This window comes from Lissotriton vulgaris, chromosome 11, assembly GCF_964263255.1.
Source record: "Lissotriton vulgaris chromosome 11, aLisVul1.2, whole genome shotgun sequence".
NCBI classification, from domain to species: domain Eukaryota; kingdom Metazoa; phylum Chordata; class Amphibia; order Caudata; family Salamandridae; genus Lissotriton; species Lissotriton vulgaris.
The window spans coordinates 482,813,736-482,836,327 of NC_141699.1; the positions used below are offsets into that span (position 1 = coordinate 482,813,736).

Below are 22,592 nucleotides of genomic sequence, written 5' to 3' on the forward strand. Positions count from 1 at the left end.
CAGACTACGAACCCTTCCGAGCCACCTGCTCTCTACAACACTTCCTGGGTGTGGAAATTGTCTCAATGTTTACATCTAGTTTGAGTTTTTGCAGTTTAACTCTGTGACTTAATGAGGATTGCGTAATGAGAAGTGAACATTTACTTAACTAAACCAAATGGTGTTCATGCAAAATCTCATGCAGCTGCAAGCAGGATTCGAACATACGCGGGGAAACCCCATTGGATTTCAAGTCTAACGCCTTAACCACTCGGCCATCGCAGCTGCGTGAGTATGATGTCACTGTAGTCGTATACGAGCCATGCGCTACTCATGTCAGGTCGAGACCTAAAAAACTAAAGTAACGGAAGGACGGGGCACATACCAGCAGTGCCCTGTTGTCCTCACTTATTTTGCATGCTTTCATACAATTAATAAAAATAGCAACATGCATCACTCAAAGTGAGTGAAAGGGCACAGATGAGTGGTAATCAATCACTGCATGTTTCTACCCACTTTTCCCTATATTACGGCGGTAGTAACGGGCCCTTAAGTGTACTAAGAAAGAGGCCAAAAGCCTAAACAAGACATGCATCATAAAAAAAAGTACTCTTTTCATGACTTGTCTAGATCAGGCAGGACAGGTCCAGACTACAAACCCTTCCGAGCCACCAGCTCTCTAAAACACTTCCTGGGTGTGTAAATTGTCTCAATGTTTACATCTAGTTTTAGTTTTTTCCATTTAACTCTGTGACTTGATGAGGATTGCGTAACGAGAAGTGAACATTTACTTAACTAAACTAAATGGTGTTCATGCAAAATCACACTACGCTGCAAGCAGGATTCGAACCTGCGCAGGGAAACCCCATTGGATTTCGAGTCCAACGCCTTAACCACTCGGCCATCGCAGCTGCATGAGTATGATGTCACTGTTGTCGTATACGAGCCATACGCTGCTCACGTCATGCCGAGACCTAAAAATTAAAGTAACGGCAGGACTGGGCACGTACCAGCAGTGCCCTGTATCCCCCACTTATTTTGAATGCTTTCATACAATTAATAAAAATAGCAACAAGCATCACTCAAAGTGAGTGACAGGGCACAGATGAGCGGTAATCAATCACTGCGCATTTCTACCCTCTTTTCCCTATATTACGGCGGTGGTAACGTGCCCTTAAGTGTACTAAGAAAGAGTCCAAAAGCCTAAACAAGACACGCTTCATAAAAAAAATAATTACTCTTTTCGTGACTTGTCTAGATCATGCAGGACAGGTCCAGACTACGAACCCTTCCGAGGCACCTGCTCTCTAAAACACTTCCTGGGTGTGGAAATTGTCTCAATGTTTACATCTAGTTTTAGTTTTTTCCATTTAACTCTGTGACTTGATGAGGATTGCGTAACGAGAAGTGAACATTTACTTAACTAAACTAAATGGTGTTCATGCAAAATCACACTACGCTGCAAGCAGGATTCGAACCTGCGCAGGGAAACCCCATTGGATTTCGAGTCAAACGCCTTAACCACTCGGCCATCGCAGCTGCATGAGTATGATGTCACTGTTGTCGTATACGAGCCATACGCTGCTCACGTCATGCCGAGACCTAAAAATTAAAGTAACGGCAGGACTGAGCACGTACCAGCAGTGCCCTGTATCCCCCACTTATTTTGAATGCTTTCATACAATTAATAAAAATAGCAACAAGCATCACTCAAAGTGAGTGACAGGGCACAGATGAGCGGTAATCAATCACTGCGCATTTCTACCCTCTTTTCCCTATATTACGGCGGTGGTAACGTGCCCTTAAGTGTACTAAGAAAGAGTCCAAAAGCCTAAACAAGACACGCTTCATAAAAAAAATAATTACTCTTTTCGTGACTTGTCTAGATCATGCAGGACAGGTCCAGACTACGAACCCTTCCGAGGCACCTGCTCTCTAAAACACTTCCTGGGTGTGGAAATTGTCTCAATGTTTACATCTAGTTTGAGTTTTTGCCGTTTAACTCTGTGACTTGATGAGGATTGCGTAACAAGAAGTGAACATTTACTTAACTAAACCAAATGGTGTTCATGCAAAATCTCATGACGCTGCTAGCAGGATTCGTACCTACGCGGGGACACCCCATTGGATTTCAAGTCCAACGCCTTAACCACTCGGCCATCGCAGCTGCGTGAGTATGATGTCACAGTTGTCGTATACGAGCCATGCACTACTCACGTCAGGCCGAGACATAAAAAATAAAGTAACAGAAGGACGGGGCACGTACCAGCAGTGCCCTGTCGTCCTCACTTATTTTGCATGCTTTCATACAATTAATAAAAATAGCAATACGCATCACTCAAAGTGAGTGACAGGGCACAGATGAGCGGTAATCAATCACTGCACATTTCTATCCTCGTTTCCCTATATTACGTCGGTGGCAACGGACGCTTAAGTGTACTCAGAAAGAGTCCAAAAGCTTAAACAAGACACGCTTCATAAAAAAAGTACTCTTTTCATGACTTGTCTAGATCAGGCAGGACAGGTCCAGACTACGAACCCTTCCGAGCCACCTGCTCTCTACAACACTTCCTGGGTGTGGAAATTGTCTCAATGTTTACATCTAGTTTGAGTTTTTGCAGTTTAACTCTGTGACTTAATGAGGATTGCGTAATGAGAAGTGAACATTTACTTAACTAAACCAAATGGTGTTCATGCAAAATCTCATGCAGCTGCAAGCAGGATTCGAACATACGCGGGGAAACCCCTTTGGATTTCAAGTCTAACGCCTTAACCACTCGGCCATCGCAGCTGCATGAGTATGATGTCACTGTTGTCGTATACGAGCCATGCGCTACTCATGTCAGCTCGAGATCTAAAAAATAAAGTAACAGAAGGACTGGGCACGTACCAGCAGTGCCCTGTTGTCCTCACTTATTTTGCATGCTTTCATACAATTAATAAAAATAGCAATACGCATAACTCAAAGTGAGAGACAGGGCACCGATGAGTGGTAATCAATCACTGCACATTTCTATCCTCGTTTCCCTATATTACGGCGGTGGCAACGGGCCCTTAAGTGTACTCAGAAAGTGTCCAAAAGCTTAAACAAGACACGCTTCATAAAAAAAAGTACTCTTTTCATGACTTGTCTAGATCAGGCAGGACAGGTCCAGACTACGAACCCTTCCAAGCCACCTGCTCTCTAAAACACTTCCTGGGTGTGGAAATTGTCTCAATGTTTACATCTAGTTTGAGTTTTTGCAGTTTAACTCTGTGACCTGATGAGGATTGCGTAATGAGAAGTGAACATTTACTTAACTAACCCAAATGGTGTTCATGCAAAATCTCATGCCGCTGCAAGCAGGATTCGAACCTACGCGGGGAAACCCCATTGGATTTCAAGTCCAACGCCTTAACCACTCGGCCATCGCAGCTGCGTGAGTAAGATGTCACTGTTGTCGTATACGAGCCATGCGCTACTCATGTCAGGTCGAGACCTAAAAAATAAAGTAACGGAAGGACTGGGCACATACCAGCAGTGCCCTGTTGTCCTCACTTATTTCGCATACTTTCATACAATTAATAAAAATAGCAATATGCATCACTCAAAATGAGTGACAGGGCACAGATGAGCGGTAATCAATCACTGCACATTTCTACCCTTGTTGCCATATATTACGGCGGTGGCAACGGGCCCTTAAGTATACTCAGAAAGAGTCCAAAAGCCTAAACAAGACACGCTTCATAAAAAAAATAATTACTCTTTTCGTGACTTGTCTAGATCATGCAGGACAGGTCCAGACGAACAAGTTACTTACCTTCGGTAACGATATATCTGTAAGAAACATTAGTTAGTGTTAGATTCCTTACCTTAGAATATCCCCAGGCGTCAGTCTGGATCTGGAAACTTTTGCGTAGCAGTACCCCTGCGCGTCGGTAGGCGTCGTCTGCAGGCGTCCCCTGCGGCTCCGCGTCCGTCGTCGGCGTCGTGCGCCGTGATGACGTCGCTGGAGTATATAGACGCCGCCTCCGCGCGCTGACGTCAGTTCTTTGCACACAGCTTTTCCGCGCCAGGAGACGCAGAGCCATGAGAGAACCAACACTGGTGCCATGTAAAACTAGGGCCCTGAAAGGGATGACCTTAACCCTAGGTATCAGTTCGCAGAACGGGGAGGATGGGTGGGTTCGGTAAGGAATCTAACACTAACTAATGTTTTTTACAGATATATCGTTACCGAAGGTAAGTAACTTGTTCATCTGAAAGAAACACGTTAGTGTTAGATTCCTTACCTTAGAATACATACCCCAGCAATACCAACCCCGGTGGTGGGTCTGCGAACCAATACAAAACTACACCAGAAAGTCCTGGAGGACAGAACGGCCAAAGAAGCCATCCCTCCGGACTTGACTGTCCAGGCAGTAGTGCCTCGCAAAGGTGTGCAGCGAGGCCCACGTAGCCGCCTGGCAAATGTCCTGCAAGGGGACTCCCCGGCCCAGGGCAGTAGGCCGTGGCCCGATTGGAATGGGCCCTCAGCCCAACAGGAGGCTCCTTCCGAGCCAAAGAGTAGCACGCTTTGATGCAGAGGACGACCCATCGAGAGATGGTTCGTTTACAAACTGCCCGTCCCTTCTTCGCACCCACGTAGCCAACAAACAGTTGGTCATCCACCCGGAACTGGCGAGTGCGATCCATGTAAAATGAAAGCGCACGTTTTGGGTCCAGACGATGGAGCCGCTCTTCATCCTTTGAAGGATGCGGAGGCGGGAAGAAGGAAGGGAGGGTGATGGACTGCCCGATGTGAAAGGCCGAAACAACCTTGGGCAGGAAAGAAGGTGTAGTCCTCAGAACCACCTTGTCAGGATGAATGGACAGGAAAGGAGGCTGGACAGAAAGAGCCTGGAGCTCACTCACCCTCCTGGCAGTGGTGATGGCAACCAGGAAAGCTGTCTTTAAAGTCAGGAGACGGAGAGGGCAAGAATGAAGGGGCTCAAAGGGAGCACACATCAGGAAAGTTAGAACCAGGTTCAAATCCCACTGAGGCATCACAAACGGAACAGGTGGAAACATGTGAGTGATGCCTTTCAAGAATCGAGTTACAATCGGGGATTTGAACAAAGAAGGCTGATCAGGAAGCCTCAAAAAGGCTGAAAGGGCAGAAAGGTAGCCCTTGATAGTGCCCAGAGCAGAGCCCTGCTGGGCAAGAGAAAGAAGAAACAGAAGAACCTCCGAAAGAGGGGCAGAAAGAGGATCCACAGCCTTTGCTGTGCACCATGCCACAAATCTGTTCCACCGACAGGCGTATACCGACTTAGTGGAGGAACGCCTGGCTGCCAGAATAACATCACAGACTTCAGGAGGCAAGTCAAATGGCCTCAACTGCCGCCGCTCAATCTCCAAGCATGGAGGTGGAGACTGGACAGGTTCGGGTGGAGGACTGTCCCCTGCTGCTGCGACAGAAGGTCCTCCTGAAGGGGCAGGCGGATCGGGGGACCGACTGACATGCTGAGTAGCTCGGGATACCAGTATCTTCGAGCCCAGTCCGGAGCCACAAGGATAACTTGGGCCCGGTCGCGCCTGATCTTCTTCAGCACTCTGGGCAGAAGTGGTATAGGCGGAAAGGCGTATAACAGACCGCAATTCCACTCGCGCCGAAAGGCGTCGCCGTGCGAGTGCCGTCTTGGAAACTCCAACGCGCAGAACTGATGACATTGCGCGTTCTCTTCTGTGGCGAATAGATCTAACCAAGGCTCTCCCCATTGCAGAAAGATGCCTTGCGCCACGTCCGAGTTCAGACGCCATTCGTGATCCATCGAGCACCGACGGCTGAGTTCGTCCGCCCTGGCATTCAGGGAACCTGCCAGGTGTTGAACCGTCAGAGTCACGCCCTGACGTTCCAGCCATTGCCAGAGGCGCAGAGCCTCCTGGCAAAGGGTCCACGACCCCACTCCGCCCTGTTTGTTGCAGTACCACATGGCGGTGGTGTTGTCGGTGAACACCTGCACTACACTCCCGTTGACAAAGGGGAGGAATGCCTTTAGTGCCAGACGAATCGCCCGCAGCTCCAACAGGTTGATATGGAGCCGGGACTCCGCCGGAGACCAGATGCCTCTGATCTCTGCCTCTCCCAAGTGGCCACCCCAGCCCTGGAGGGACGCGTCCGTCACGACAACGTGCTCCGGTTGGGGAAGGGAGAGGGACTTGCCCCTGACCCAATCGCGGTCCGTAAGCCACCACTGCAGTTGTCTCGCAGTGCCCTCCGAGATCAAGACGTGGTCGGACAAGTTGCCCTGATGCTGTGCCCACTGAAACTTCAGGTCCCACTGCAGAGCCCGCATCCGCCACCGGGCGTGATGCACCAGAAGGATGCAGGAAGCCATCAGTCCCAGCAGCCGCAGCGTCAACCTGACCGAAACTCGGGATAGCGGCTGAAAGATGGGAATCAAAGCCTGAATATCCCGAACCCGCCGTTCCGGGGGATAAACCCGAAACTGCGCTGAGTCCAGAACCACTCCGATGAAAAGGAGCTTTTGAGAGGGACACAGGTGTGATTTCGGCACATTGATGGAGAACCCCAGGTCGTGCAAGAGGTCTGCCGTCATCTGAAGGTGGTGGACGACTGTCTGGGGCGAGCCCGCCTTCAACAACCAGTCGTCTAGGTAGGGGAAGACTGAAACCCCCAACCTGCGCAGATGGGCTGCGACCACCGCCATCACCTTTGTGAACACCCGTGGGGCGCTGGTAAGGCCGAAGGGGAGCACGATAAACTGAAAGTGCTCCAGGCCTACCGTGAACCGCAGGTAACACCGGTGGGCCGGCAGGACGGGAATGTGAAAATAGGCGTCCTGCAAGTCCAACGCTACCATCCAGTCTTGTGGGTCTAGAGCAGCCAAGACCTGAGCTAACGTCAACATCTTGAACTTCTCCTTCCGGAGGAAGCCGTTGACGTTCCTTAGATCCAAGATAGGACGTAGGCCCCCCTTGTCCTTCTTGGGCACCAGAAAGTAGTGGGAATAGCAACCACGCCCTACTTCTGGCCCAGGAACGCGCTCGATGGCCCCCTTGGCCAAGAGGGCCGTAACTTCCTCCTGCAGAAGTGTCAAGTGGTCCCCCGACACACCGTGGTTCTGCGGTGGCATGGCTGTAGGAGAGGTCTCGAAGGGGAGGGAGTAGCCCCTTCGGACGATTTGCAGCACCCACCTGTCCGAAGTGATCGTGCGCCAGTGAGCGTGGTGATGGCGAACCCTGCCACCCACTGACGTCACATGGGGCCAAAAGCAAGGACTAGGAGGATTTAGGGGTAGATGCTGCGGGGGAAGGTGTGGTCTGACCCCGCCGTTGTCCCCGACCGCCACCACGGCGGTTTCCACGGCCGCCACCGCGTTGAAAGGATTGTTGCAGCGCGTGGCTGGCAGCACGTGTGGGGGCGCCCCTTCCTTGGCCACGAAAGGGACGAAACGAACCCGTTTGCTGACGCTGGGTCGAGAGACCCAAGGACTTGGCCGTGACCCTGGAGTCCTTGAAGCGTTCCAGCGCGTGGTCCGCCTTGTCACCGAACAGGTGACAGCCATCAAACGGCATGTCCATCAAGGTATTCTGGACATCAGCCGAAAAATTGGCGGATCTCAGCCAGGCGTGGCGACGAATCGCCACCGTCGTTGACATAGCCCTGCCCAGCGAGTCGGTCGTATCAAGACCACACAGTATCAAATATTTCGCTGCATCCCGGCCCTCAGCCACAGCTTGACCGAGTTTTGCCCGCACCTCCATGGGGCATTCTGGCAGCAGTTCCGCGACCGTATCCCACACAGAGTGGGTGTAGCGGCCCAAGAGGCAAGCGGTGTTGCAAGACCGCAGGCCCAAACTAATGGACGAGAAGACCTTCTTGCCAAATTGGTCATACCTCTTGGATTCCCGGTCGGGCGGGGCCGACGGGAATGCAGACTGGGAGGTCGAGGCCTGGATCACCAGACTCTCAGGGGTGGGGTGGGTAGACAGGAACTTGGGGTCGTCCGGACAAGGACGGTGGCGCCTGGCCACGTTCCGATCAACAGGCGCACCTGAAGCGGGCCTGGACCACGTGCCCAACAGAACGTCTGACAAGGCTTCATTAAACGGCAGCAGTGGCTCCTGTGGGCATGACTGCGGTTTGAAGACCTCGGTGAGGATGTTAGGCCTCACGGCCGCGACGGGGAGCTCAAGGTGTAAGGCCTTGGCAGCCCTCATCAGCACCACAGAATAGGCAGCTCCCTCCACCGATGCCACGGAAGGAGGAGAGATCAAACCAGGGTTAGGAGAGTCGTCCAGACCACTGGCATCCCCCAAGTCACCTGTCCAGTCCGGGTCATACTGGCACTCGCGTGACAGAGGGTCCTCGGACCCCTCCCAACCTTCACCGAACTCTTCATCTTCTCCGTATTCGGAGTCAACGATGTAGACCGGCTCCTCGGGGTTCATGGGCCCCATCGGCGCCGGGACCGGCGTCGAGCGACGCCCGTCCGGCGCCGCGTCCGGCGTCGGTGAAGGTAAGGGGACGGCGCCGCCCGGATCCGGCGCCGGAACTCCGCCGCCGGCCGGAGCCAGCACCGGAGAACCGGCGCCGCGCGGGGGCGGCGTCGGGGGTAACCCCGATGGTAACGGCGCCGGGGAGGCCGGAAGACCAGCCGGCGCCGATCCCGAAGGCCCTTGCGGCGCCGGGGTCGGAGCCGTCGGCGGCGACGGGGCCGGAGCACCCGACGGCGCCGAGGCAGGGACACCCGAACCGCCAGGGCCCCCAGACGGTAGCACTGGGCCCGAAGGCGCCGTAGGCCCCGTTGGAGAAGCGAGCGCCCTCATGGCCATGAGGAACGCCTCGATCTCCTCAGGCGTCGCGCCATGCCCAGGGACCGGAGGGTATGAGGCAGGCCGCGCCGGCGACTCTCGCGGAGCCGCGGGGTTGGGGTCACCCAAGCCCCCGGCCGCATCGCGCGAGCGTCGGGGGGAGTCGGGGGTACGATGACGACGCCCCGACTTCTTGTGCCTCTTACCTGATGAGCCTGACGAGTGGTGTCGACTTCCGGAACGCTCGGCGCGGCTCCGCGACCGCTCCCTCGAACGCTCTCTCGACCTCTGGCCGGACCGGGACCACTCCCGGTCCCGACGTGGGGCCGACACCCGGAGCTCCAGCAGCTTGCGGGACCGCTCCCGCCTAGCCTTGTTGGTGAGGGCCCGGCAGTCGACACAGGAGTCCACGTCGTGGTCGGGGCCCAGACACCGGAGACAGAGGCGGTGATGGTCTGTGACCGACATCGTGCGCTCACAGTCATCACAGTGCTTGAACCCAGGCATCCTATCAGGCACAATTAGAGAAATAACAACGAAAAAACTTGGTCAAAAGACCGGAGTACTGCTCTTCAGATCTGCGTCCACTGGCGCGGAAAAAAGAAGAACTGACGTCAGCGCGCGGAGGCGGCGTCTATATACTCCAGCGACGTCATCACGGCGCACGACGCCGACGACGGACGCGGAGCCGCAGGGGACGCCTGCAGACGACGCCTACCGACGCGCAGGGGTACTGCTACGCAAATGTTTCCGGATCCAGACTGACGCCTGGGGAAATTCTAGGGTAAGGAATCTAACACTAACGTGTTTCTTTCAGATTACGAACCCTTCTGAGGCACCTGCTCTCTAAAACACTTCCTGGGTGTGGAAATTGTCTCAATGTTTACATCTAGTTTGAGTTTTTGCCGTTTAACTCTGTGACTTGATGAGGATTGCGTAACGAGAAGTGAACATTTACTTAACTAAACCAAATGGTGTTCATGCAAAATCTCATGACTCTGCAAGCAGTATTCGAACCTGCGCAGGGAAACCCCATTGGATTTCGAGTCCAATGCCTTAACCACTCGGCCATCGCAGCTGCGTGAGTATGATGTCACTGTTGTCGTATACGAGCCATACGCTGCTCACGTCAGGCCGAGACCTAAAAATTAAAGTAACGGAAGGACGGGGCACGTACCAGCAGTGCCCTGTATCCCCCACTTATTTTGAATGCTTTCATACAACTAATAAAAATAGCAACAAGCATCACTCAAAGTGAGTGACAGGGCACAGATGAGCGGTAATCAATTACTGCGCATTTCTACCCTCTTTTCCCTATATTACAGAGGCGGTAACGGGCCCTTAAGTGTACTAAGAAAGAGTCCAAAAGCCTAAACAAGACACGCTTCATAAAAAAAATAATTACTCTTTTCGTGACTTGTCTAGATCATGCAGGACAGGTCCAGACTACGAACCCTTCCGAGGCACCTGCTCTCTAAAACACTTCCTGGGTGTGGAAATTGTCTCAATGTTCACATCTAGTTTGAGTTTTTGCAGTTTAACTCTGTGACTTGATGAGGATTGCGTAACAAGAAGTGAACATTTACTTAACTAAACCAAATGGTGTTCATGCAAAATCTCATGACGCTGCTAGCAGGATTCGTACCTACGCGGGGACACCCCATTGGATTTCAAGTCCAACGCCTTAACCACTCGGCCATCGCAGCTGCGTGAGTATGATGTCACAGTTGTCGTATACGAGCCATGCACTACTCACGTCAGGCAGAGACATAAAAAATAAAGTAACAGAAGGACGGGGCACGTACCAGCAGTGCCCTGTCGTCCTCACTTATTTTGCATGCTTTCATACAATTGATAAAAATAGCAATACGCATCACTCAAAGTGAGTGACAGGGCACAGATGAGCGGTAATCAATCACTGCATGTTTCTACCCACTTTTCCCTATATTACGTCGGTGGCAACGGACCCTTAAGTGTACTCAGAAAGAGTCCAAAAGCTTAAACAAGACATGCTTCATAAAAAAAGTACTCTTTTCATGACTTGTCTAGATCAGGCAGGACAGGTCCAGACTACGAACCCTTCCGAGCCACCTGCTCTCTACAACACTTCCTGGGTGTGGAAATTGTCTCAATGTTTACATCTAGTTTGAGTTTTTGCAGTTTAACTCTGTGACTTAATGAGGATTGCGTAATGAGAAGTGAACATTTACTTAACTAAACCAAATGGTGTTCATGCAAAATCTCATGCAGCTGCAAGCAGGATTCGAACATACGCGGGGAAACCCCATTGGATTTCAAGTCTAACGCCTTAACCACTCGGCCATCGCAGCTGCGTGAGTATGATGTCACTGTAGTCGTATACGAGCCATGCGCTACTCATGTCAGGTCGAGACCTAAAAAACTAAAGTAACGGAAGGACGGGGCACATACCAGCAGTGCCCTGTTGTCCTCACTTATTTTGCATGCTTTCATACAATTAATAAAAATAGCAACATGCATCACTCAAAGTGAGTGAAAGGGCACAGATGAGTGGTAATCAATCACTGCATGTTTCTACCCACTTTTCCCTATATTACGGCGGTAGTAACGGGCCCTTAAGTGTACTAAGAAAGAGGCCAAAAGCCTAAACAAGACATGCATCATGAAAAAAAGTACTCTTTTCATGACTTGTCTAGATCAGGCAGGACAGGTCCAGACTACAAACCCTTCCGAGCCACCAGCTCTCTAAAACACTTCCTGGGTGTGTAAATTGTCTCAATGTTTACATCTAGTTTTAGTTTTTTCCATTTAACTCTGTGACTTGATGAGGATTGCGTAACGAGAAGTGAACATTTACTTAACTAAACTAAATGGTGTTCATGCAAAATCACACTACGCTGCAAGCAGGATTCGAACCTGCGCAGGGAAACCCCATTGGATTTTGAGTCCAACGCCTTAACCACTCGGCCATCGCAGCTGCATGAGTATGATGTCACTGTTGTCGTATACGAGCCATACGCTGCTCACGTCATGCCGAGACCTAAAAATTAAAGTAACGGCAGGACTGGGCACGTACCAGCAGTGCCCTGTATCCCCCACTTATTTTGAATGCTTTCATACAATTAATAAAAATAGCAACAAGCATCACTCAAAGTGAGTGACAGGGCACAGATGAGCGGTAATCAATCACTGCGCATTTCTACCCTCTTTTCCCTATATTACGGCGGTGGTAACGTGCCCTTAAGTGTACTAAGAAAGAGTCCAAAAGCCTAAACAAGACACGCTTCATAAAAAAAATAATTACTCTTTTCGTGACTTGTCTAGATCATGTAGGACAGGTCCAGACTACGAACCCTTCCGAGGCACCTGCTCTCTAAAACACTTCCTGGGTGTGGAAATTGTCTCAATGTTTACATCTAGTTTTAGTTTTTTCCATTTAACTCTGTGACTTGATGAGGATTGCGTAACGAGAAGTGAACATTTACTTAACTAAACTAAATGGTGTTCATGCAAAATCACACTACGCTGCAAGCAGGATTCGAACCTGCGCAGGGAAACCCCATTGGATTTCGAGTCCAACGCCTTAACCACTCGGCCATCGCAGCTGCATGAGTATGATGTCACTGTTGTCGTATACGAGCCATACGCTGCTCACGTCATGCCGAGACCTAAAAATTAAAGTAACGGCAGGACTGGGCACGTACCAGCAGTGCCCTGTATCCCCCACTTATTTTGAATGCTTTCATACAATTAATAAAAATAGCAACAAGCATCACTCAAAGTGAGTGACAGGGCACAGATGAGCGGTAATCAATCACTGCGCATTTCTACCCTCTTTTCCCTATATTACGGCGGTGGTAACGTGCCCTTAAGTGTACTAAGAAAGAGTCCAAAAGCCTAAACAAGACACGCTTCATAAAAAAAATAATTACTCTTTTCGTGACTTGTCTAGATCATGCAGGACAGGTCCAGACTACGAACCCTTCCGAGGCACCTGCTCTCTAAAACACTTCCTGGGTGTGGAAATTGTCTCAATGTTTACATCTAGTTTGAGTTTTTGCCGTTTAACTCTGTGACTTGATGAGGATTGCGTAACAAGAAGTGAACAGACGGAGGCGCGCCAGAGGCAAGCCCGTCTGCGCCCGTCCGCGCCGGGACCGGGCCAAGGGCCACAACCCCTGCCCAAAATTTGTCTGGTACCATTAAGACATTTTCCAGCCAAAGCCTACTCGCGCTTCGACCACCCATCATGGCCAATTGCTTAGACATTAATCCTTTGGAGATCCACAAGGATTCCGCCACCTCCTGTCCCTGCTGTTTTGACACCATTCCTCTCATATCCTCCAACAGCAAAGGCACTACAACAAAACAGGAGTTGGGAGCTGCAATCTCAATAGCCCTCATAAATGTGCGCTCACTCGGCAAGCATAGGCAGGAAATCCATGATCTAATCATTGATTTTAAATTGGATATACTGTTTATTACCGAAACCTGGACGGATGACACCTCACAGCCAGACCTAGTCATAGCAGTTCCAGAGGGATATAAAGCCTACTGTCAGGACAGGCCCAAACAAAGAGGGGGTGGGCTGGCCATTATCGCCAGAGACTTGTATCCTGTCAGAACAACCTCCATTCCATCAACCTCCTGTGAGGCTATGCTATTTGCCATTAACGTTTCCCCTCTGTTTAATTTTAAGGGAATACTAATATATCGCCCTCCAGGATCCAAGACGGCTTTCCTATCCAGTATTAACACCATGATGGAATCCGTAGTAACGGAAAGCAACTTTACGGTCCTAGGTGACCTAAATTTTCATTTAGATCAAGGTCACCTTACCGATTCCGCTGCCCTCATCTCTGATTTAGATACCCTAGGGCTAAGACAATTTGTAACGTCCTCCACTCATCAAGCGGGCCATATCTTGGACCCTATCTTTTCTAATTTAGAAGGCCTACAAATTACCAACATCCTCCCTATGACGTGGACTGACCATTCTGCAATTTTTGCAAATCTACCCATTAATAATCTGGGCAGTATCAATCCATGTCCCACGCCCAAACAGTCTTTTAAAGACTGGAAAAACATAAATCATGACGAACTGCAACTCATACTGGAACAAACCCGTCCCGCGTTTGCCTCGGATCCTAACTTAGCTCTCCAGCAACTCTACGACTGGCTGAGCCAGGCTACGAATCAATCTGCCCCCTCTAAAGAACACTCCAAAAATAGATCTAAACCTACTGCACCCTGGTATAATGAACAACTAAGGGCACAAAAACAGATTAATCGTAGCAAGGAACGAATTTGGAGAAAAGACTACGACACAGCCAGCAGACTAGTCTATAAGGAAGCCCTGGCACTTTACAAAGTCATGATAGCAAAAGCCAAAAAACAATATTACAGTGACCAAATTGAGAGAGCCAAGAACTCTAGTAAACAACTTTTCCAAATCACCAAAGTATTATCAGGGAATTCCCCCGACCTTACCCCCCCTTCGTCGCAACTTATGTGTGACTCTCTTGCTTCCTTTTTCTTCACTAAAGTAGATGACATTTACCAGGCTTTCTCCACCAAATCACCTCAAATTGTAACTACACCTACTATTTCCTCTGCTAATACGTTCCTCACTTTTCAACCAGTCACCCCTGACCAAATAAAAAATATATTATCCACTATCAAATCAGGATCATCTTTGGACCCCTGCCCTCTTTCCGTACTTCGACCGGTCATGGACTCTATCATACCGGCAATTACGCAGGTCTGCAACTTGATTCTTTTGTCAGGCAATTACCCGGATCCCCTCAAAAACACCTTACTAAAACCCTTGTTAAAAAAACCCTCCCTAGATAAAAGTGAGCTAAAAAACTATCGTCCCATTGCTAGCCTCCCTTTCATGGCAAAGGTGACTGAAAAAATTATGAATATCCAGATTTCTGAATTTATCGAAAAACACCAGCTCCTTGACAGCACGCAGTTTGGGTTCAGGAAACATCATGGCACAGAAACAGCCCTGATCAAAGCCGCCGACGACATCAGGGTAATCAGGGACCAGGGTGGCACTGCCATACTGGTTCTGCTAGATTTATCGGCGGCCTTCGACACGGTCGACCACAACATCTTGGTCGACCGTGTCCAGGGATGTGGCATCGGCCACACTGCCAAAGACCTAATTGCGTCCTTCCTTGACAAAAGAACGCAGGCTGTCATTCTAGGTCCCTTTCAATCGGCCCAACTCTCCGCTCCCTGTGGAGTTCCCCAAGGCTCATCCCTGAGTCCGACACTTTTTAACATCTATGTGTCGGACCTTGCCAATACCATCAAGGCACATGGGATGAGCCTAACTTCCTATGCCGACGACACCCAACTAGTGTTGGCAATTAAAGGGAACGGAGAACAAATAGCCGATAAATTTAAGAAGGGGCTCCTAGACATAGGAGAATGGATGGCTACCAACTGCCTAAAGTTAAATTCAGAAAAGACCGAGGTACTCATCTTTGGACCCCTGTCACCAGCCTGGCCAACCAGCTGGTGGCCTGAAACCTTTGGTACCCCTCCCACACCTACTACCAAGGTTAGGAACCTCGGAGTCATCTTCGATGACGGTCTTATTTTCCTGGACCATGCCAATAAAACAGTGTCCACGGCACACCTGAAATTAAAAATGATCAGGAAGAAACGTCCTTTTCTCCCTGATTCTGCCATTAAGACACTAGTCACTGCCCTTGTCCTCTCATCCTTGGACTATTGCAATGGGCTATTTCTTAATGCTCAAACTAGAGTAATCACAAAACTACAAACAATACAAAACGCAGCGGCACGCCTGCTCTCAGGCAAAACAAAGTTCGAATCCATTTCCAAAAATATAACAGACTTTCACTGGCTCACTGTAAAAAAAAGAATTCACTTTAAATCCCTCTGCATTGTGTTTAAGGCTATCAACAATCAAGGACCACACTTTCTCAAGGAACAATTGCAACTCCACAAACCCACCAGAGCTTTACGATCAGCCACTCTTCATCAACTGGTTGTACCCCGCACCAAAACCGTTACCTGGGGAGACCGCCGGTTTCTGGTGGCGGCCCCCAGACTCTGGAACACCTTGCCTCACAACATCAGGCAAAGCACTACCCTCCTTCAGTTCCGTAAACTCCTGAAGACCTGGCTGTTTATTCAATAACTATATCACCTTGCCAGTTTGCTTCTTCATCTGGCCCAAAGTATCATGCTCCGAATGTAAACAAATGATTTATTAGCGCCAAGACGCCCAAGGGTATATGCTGCGCTTTATAAATATTAAAAATAAATAAATAAATAAATAAATAAATAAACATTTACTTAACTAAACCAAATGGTGTTCATGCAAAATCTCATGACGCTGCTAGCAGGATTCGTACCTACGCGGGGACACCCCATTGGATTTCAAGTCCAACGCCTTAACCACTCGGCCATCGCAGCTGCGTGAGTATGATGTCACAGTTGTCGTATACGAGCCATGCACTACTCACGTCAGGCCGAGACATAAAAAATAAAGTAACAGAAGGACGGGGCACGTACCAGCAGTGCCCTGTCGTCCTCACTTATTTTGCATGCTTTCATACAATTAATAAAAATAGCAATACGCATCACTCAAAGTGAGTGACAGGGCACAGATGAGCGGTAATCAATCACTGCACATTTCTATCCTCGTTTCCCTATATTACGTCGGTGGCAACGGACGCTTAAGTGTACTCAGAAAGAGTCCAAAAGCTTAAACAAGACACGCTTCATAAAAAAAGTACTCTTTTCATGACTTGTCTAGATCAGGCAGGACAGGTCCAGACTACGAACCCTTCCGAGCCACCTGCTCTCTACAACACTTCCTGGGTGTGGAAATTGTCTCAATGTTTACATCTAGTTTGAGTTTTTGCAGTTTAACTCTGTGACTTAATGAGGATTGCGTAATGAGAAGTGAACATTTACTTAACTAAACCAAATGGTGTTCATGCAAAATCTCATGCAGCTGCAAGCAGGATTCGAACATACGCGGGGAAACCCCATTGGATTTCAAGTCTAACGCCTTAACCACTCGGCCATCGCAGCTGCATGAGTATGATGTCACTGTTGTCATATACGAGCCATGCGCTACTCATGTCAGGTCGAGACCTAAAAAACTAAAGTAACGGAAGGACGGGGCACATACCAGCAGTGCCCTGTTGTCCTCACTTATTTTGCATACTTTCATACAATTAATAAAAATAGCAATATGCATCACTCAAAATGAGTGACAGGGCACAGATGAGAGGTAATCAATCACTGCACATTTCTACGCTCGTTTCCATATATTACGGCGGTGGCAACGGGCCCTTAAGTGTACTCAGAAAGAGTCCAAAAGCCTAAACAAGACACGCTTCATAAAAAAAATTACTCATTTCGTAACTTGTCTAGATCAGGCAGGATAGGTCCAGACTACAAACCCTTCCGAGCCACCTGCTCTCTAAAACACTTCCTAGGTGTGGAAATTGTTTCAATGTTTACATCTAGTTTGAGTTTTTTCCATTTAACTCTGTGACTTGATGAGGATTGCGTAACGAGAAGTGAACATTTACTTAACTAAACTAAATGGTGTTCATGCAAAATCACACTACGCTGCAAGCAGGATTCGAACCTGCGCAGGGAAACCCCCTTGGATTTCGAGTCCAACGCCTTAACCACTCGGCCATCGCAGCTGCATGAGCATGATGTCACTGTTGTCGTATACGAGCCATACGCTGCTCACGTCAGGCCGAGACCTAAAAATTAAAGTAACAGCAGGACGGGGCACGTACCAGCAGTGCCCTGTATCCCCCACTTATTTTGAATGCTTTCATACAATTAATAAAAATAGCAACAAGCATCACTCAAAGTGAGTGACAGGGCACAGATGAGCGGTAATCAATCACTGCGCATTTCTACCCTATTTTCCCTATATTACGGCGGTGGTAACGGGCCCTTAAGTGTACTAAGAAAGAGTCCAAAAGCCTAAACAAGACACGCTTCATAAAAAAAATAATTACTCTTTTCGTGACTTGTCTAGATCATGCAGGACAGGTCCAGACTACGAACCCTTCCGAGGCACCTGCTCTCTAAAACACTTCCTGGGTGTGGAAATTGTCTCAATGTTTACATCTAGTTTGAGTTTTTGCCGTTTAACTATGTGACTTGATGAGGATTGCGTAACAAGAAGTGAACATTTACTTAACTAAACCAAATGGTGTTCATGCACAATCTCATGACGCTGCAAGCAGGATTCGAACCTACGCGGGGAAACCCCATTGGATTTCAAGTCCAATGCCTTGACCACTCGGCCATCGCAGCTGCGTGAGTATGATGTCACAGTTGTCGTATACGAGCCATGCACTACTCACGTCAGGCCGAGACATAAAAAATAAAGTAACAGAAGGACGGGGCACGTACCAGCAGTGCCCTGTTGTCCTCACTTATTTTGCATGCTTTCATACAATTAATAAAAATAGCAATACGCATCACTCAAAGTGAGTGACAGGGCACAGATGAGCGGTAATCAATCACTGCACATTTCTATCCTTGTTTCCCTATATTACGTCGGTGGCAACGGGCCCTTAAGTGTACTCAGAAAGAGTCCAAAAGCTTAAACAAGACACGCTTCATAAAAAAAGTACTCTTTTCATGACTTGTCTAGATCAGGCAGGACAGGTCCAGACTACGAACCCTTCCGAGCCACCTGCTCTCTAAAACACTTCCTGGGTGTGGAAATTGTCTCAATGTTTACATCTAGTTTGAGTTTTTGCTGTTTAACTCTGTGACTTGATGAGGATTGCGTAACGAGAAGTGAACATTTACTTAACTAAACCAAATGGTGTTCATGCAAAATCTCATGACGCTGCAAGCAGGATTCGAACCTACGTGGGGAAATCCCATTGGATTTCAAGTCCAACACCTTAACCACTCGGCCATCGCAGCTGCATGAGTATGATGTCACTGTTGTCGTATACGAGCCATGCGCTACTCATGTCAGGCCGAGACCTAAAAAATAAAGTAACGGAAGGACGGGGCACGTACCAGCAGTGCCCTGTTGTCCTCACTTATTTCGCATGCTTTCATACAATTAATAAAAATAGCAACATGCATGACTCAAAGTGAGTGAAAGGGCACAGATGAGTGGTAATCAATCACTGCGCATTTCTACCCTCTTTTCCATATATTACGGCGGTGGTAACGGGCCCTTAAGTGTACTAAGAAAGAGTCCAAAAGCGTAAACAAGACACGCTTCATAAAAAAAATAATTACTCTTTTCGTGACTTGTCTAGATCATGCAGGACAGGTCAAGACTACGAACCCTTCCGAGGCACCTGCTCTCTAAAACACTTCCTGGGTGTGGAAATTGTCTCAATGTTTACATCTAGTTTGAGTTTTTGCCGTTTAACTCTGTGACTTGAAGAGGATTGCGTAACAAGGAGTGAACATTTACTTAACTAAACCAAATGGTGTTCATGCAAAATATCATGACGCTGCAAGCAGGATTCGAACCTAAGCGGGGAAACCCCATTGGATTTCAAGTCCAACGCCTTAACCACTTGGCCATCGCAGCTGCGTGAGTATGATGACACAATTGTCGTATACGAGCCATGCACTACTCACGTCAGGCCGAGACATAAAAAGTAAAGTAACAGAAGGACGGGGCACGTACCAGCAGTGCCCTGTTGTCCTCACTTATTTTGCATGCTTTCATACAATTAATAAAAATAGCAACACGCATCACTCAAAGTGAGTGACAGGGCACCGATGAGCGGTAATCAATCACTGCACATTTCTATCCTCGTTTCCCTATATTACGGCGGTGGCAACGGGCCCTTAAGTGTACTCAGAAAGAGTCCAAAAGCTTAAACAAGACACGCTTCATAAAAAAAAGTACTCTTTTCATGACTTGTCTAGATCAGGCAGGACAGGTCCAGACTAGGAACCCTTCCGAGCCACCTGCTCTCTAAAACACTTCCTGGGTGTGGAAATTGTCTCAATGTTTACATCTAGTTTGAGTTTTTGCAGTTTAACTCTGTCACTTGATGAGGATTGCGTAATGAGAAGTGAACATTTACTTAACTTAACCAAATGGTGTTCATGCAAAATCTCATGCCGCTGCAAGCAGAATTCGAACCTACACGGGGAAACCCCATTGGATTTCAAGTCCAACGCCTTAACCACTCGGCCATCGCAGCTGCTTGAGTATGATGTCACTGTGGTCGTATACGAGCCATGCGCTACTCATGTCAGGTCGAGACCTAAAAAATAAAGAAACAGAAGGACGGGGCACATACCAGCAGTGCCCTGTTGTCCTCACTTATTTCGCATACTTTCATACAATTAATAAAAATAGCAATGTGCATCACTCAAAATGAGTGACAGGGCACAGATGAGCGATAATCAATCACTGCACATTTCTACCCTCGTTTCCATATATTACGGCGGTGGCAACGGGCCCTTAAGTGTACTCAGAAAGAGTCCAAAAGCCTAAACAAGACACACTTCATAAAAATAATTACTCATTTCGTAACTTGTCTAGATCAGGCAGGATAGGTCCAGACTACAAACCCTTCCGAGCCACCTGCTCTCTAAAACACTTCCTAGGTGTGGAAATTGTTTCAATGTTTACATCTAGTTTGAGTTTTTGCCATTTAACTCTGTGACTTGATGAGGATTGCGTAACGAGAAGTGAACATTTCCTTAACTAAACCAAATGGTGTTCATGCAAAATCACACTACGCTGCAAGCAGGATTCGAACCTCCGCAGGGAAACCCCATTGAATTTCGAGGCCAACGCCTTAACCACTTGGCCATCGCAGCTGCATGAGTATGATGTCACTGTTGTCGTATACGAGCCATGCTCTGCTCATGTCAGGCGGAAACCAAAAAAATAAAGTAACGAAGGACGGAGCACGTACCAGCAGTGCCCTGTTGTCCTCACTTATTTTGCATGCTTTCATACAATTAATAAAAATAGCAACATGCATCACTCAAAGTGAGTGAAAGGGCACAGATGAGTGGTAATCAATCACTGCATGTTTCTACCCACTTTTCCCTATATTACGGCGGTGGTAACGGGCCCTTAAGTGTATTAAGAAAGAGTCCAAAAGCCTAAACAAGACATGCATCATAAAAAAAGTACTCTTTTCATGACTTGTCTAGATCAGGCAGGACAGGTCCAGACTACAAACCCTTCCGAGCCACCAGCTCTCTAAAACACTTCCTGGGTGTGGAAATTGTCTCAATGTTTACATCTAGTTTGAGTTTTTTCCATTTAACTCTGTGACTTGATGAGGATTGCGTAACGAGAAGTGAACATTTACTTAACTAAACCAAATGGTGTTCATGCAAAATCACACTACGCTGCAAGCAGGATTCGAACCTGCGCAGGGAAACCCCATTGGATTTCAAGTCCACCGCCTTAACCACTCGGCCATCACAGCTGCATGAGTATGATGTCACTGTTGTCGTATACGAGCCATACGCTGCTCACGTCAGGTCGAGACTTAAAAATTAAAGTAACGGCAGGACGGGGCACGTACCAGCAGTGCCCTGTATCCCCCACTTATTTTGAATGCTTTCATACAATTAATAAAAATAGCAACAAGCATCACTCAAAGTGAGTGGCAGGGCACAGATGAGCGGTAATCAATCACTGCGCATTTCTACCCTCTTTTCCCTATATTACGGCGGTGGTAACGGGCCCTTAAGTGTACTAAGAAAGAGTCCAAAAGCCTAAACAAGTCACGCTTCATAAAAAAAATAATTACTCTTTTCGTGACTTGTCTAGATCATGCAGGACAGGTCCAGACTACGAACCCTTCCGAGGCACCTGCTCTCTAAAACACTTCCTGGGTGTGGAAATTGTCTCAATGTTTACATCTAGTTTGAGTTTTTGCCGTTTAACTCTGTGACTTGATGAGGATTGCGTAACAAGAAGTGAACATTTACTTAACTAAACCAAATGGTGTTCATGCAAAATCTCATGACGCTGCAAGCAAGATTCGAACCTACGCAGGGAAACCCCATTGGATTTCAAGTCCAACACCTTAACCACTCGGCCATCGCAGCTGCGTGAGTATGATGTCACAGTTGTCGTATACGAGCCATGCACTACTCACGTCAGGCTGAGACATAAAAAATAAAGTAACAGAAGGACGGGGCACGTACCAGCAGTGCCCTGTTGTCCTCACTTATTTTAAATGCTTTCATACAATTAATAAAAATAGCAATACGCATCACTCAAAGTGAGTGACAGGGCACAGATGAGCGGTAATCAATCACTGCACATTTCTATCCTCGTTTCCCTATATTACGTCGGTGGCAACGGGCCCTTAAGTGTACTCAGAAAGAGTCCAAAAGCTTAAACAAGACACGCTTCATAAAAAAGTACTCTTTTCATGACTTGTCTAGATCAGGCAGGACAGGTCCAGACTACGAACCCTTCCGAGCCACCTGCTCTCTAAAACACTTCCTGGGTGTGGAAATTGTCTCAATGTTTACATCTAGTTTGAGTTTTTGCCGTTTAACTCTGTGACTTGATGAGGATTGCGTAACGAAAAGTGAACATTTACTTAACTAAACCAAATGGTATTCATGCAAAATCTCATGACGCTCCAAGCAGGATTCGAACCTACGCGGGGAAACCCCATTGGATTTCAAGTCCAACACCTTAACCACTCGGCCATCGCAGCTGCATGAGTATGATTTCACTGTTGTCGTATACGAGCCATGCGCTACTCATGTCAGGCCGAGACCTAAAAAATAAAGTAACGGAAGGACGGGGCACGTACCAGCAGTGCCCTGTTGTCCTCAC

The 22,592-nt window shown here is 48.2% G+C and overlaps 10 non-coding genes across 10 annotated transcripts; all 10 read right to left on the reverse strand.

Annotated features, from left to right (window-relative positions):
* Positions 1-808: 808 nt before the first annotated feature.
* Positions 809-890, reverse strand: TRNAS-CGA (transfer RNA serine (anticodon CGA)). Its single transcript has one exon. It is a non-coding gene; the product is annotated as a tRNA-Ser (tRNA).
* Positions 891-1,436: 546 nt separating this feature from the next.
* Positions 1,437-1,518, reverse strand: TRNAS-CGA (transfer RNA serine (anticodon CGA)). The gene has a single exon. It is a non-coding gene; the product is annotated as a tRNA-Ser (tRNA).
* Positions 1,519-3,313: 1,795 nt separating this feature from the next.
* On the reverse strand, positions 3,314-3,395 carry TRNAS-UGA (transfer RNA serine (anticodon UGA)). The gene has a single exon. It is a non-coding gene; the product is annotated as a tRNA-Ser (tRNA).
* A 6,377-nt stretch (positions 3,396-9,772) lies between these two features.
* On the reverse strand, positions 9,773-9,857 carry TRNAS-CGA (transfer RNA serine (anticodon CGA)). Its single transcript has one exon. It is a non-coding gene; the product is annotated as a tRNA-Ser (tRNA).
* A 1,796-nt stretch (positions 9,858-11,653) lies between these two features.
* Positions 11,654-11,735, reverse strand: TRNAL-CAA (transfer RNA leucine (anticodon CAA)). Its single transcript has one exon. It is a non-coding gene; the product is annotated as a tRNA-Leu (tRNA).
* A 546-nt stretch (positions 11,736-12,281) lies between these two features.
* Positions 12,282-12,363, reverse strand: TRNAS-CGA (transfer RNA serine (anticodon CGA)). The gene has a single exon. It is a non-coding gene; the product is annotated as a tRNA-Ser (tRNA).
* Positions 12,364-17,384: 5,021 nt separating this feature from the next.
* On the reverse strand, positions 17,385-17,466 carry TRNAS-CGA (transfer RNA serine (anticodon CGA)). The gene has a single exon. It is a non-coding gene; the product is annotated as a tRNA-Ser (tRNA).
* A 546-nt stretch (positions 17,467-18,012) lies between these two features.
* Positions 18,013-18,094, reverse strand: TRNAS-UGA (transfer RNA serine (anticodon UGA)). Its single transcript has one exon. It is a non-coding gene; the product is annotated as a tRNA-Ser (tRNA).
* Positions 18,095-19,889: 1,795 nt separating this feature from the next.
* TRNAS-UGA (transfer RNA serine (anticodon UGA)) lies at positions 19,890-19,971 on the reverse strand. Its single transcript has one exon. It is a non-coding gene; the product is annotated as a tRNA-Ser (tRNA).
* A 2,417-nt stretch (positions 19,972-22,388) lies between these two features.
* TRNAS-UGA (transfer RNA serine (anticodon UGA)) lies at positions 22,389-22,470 on the reverse strand. Its single transcript has one exon. It is a non-coding gene; the product is annotated as a tRNA-Ser (tRNA).
* Between the last annotated feature and the right edge of the window lie 122 nt (positions 22,471-22,592).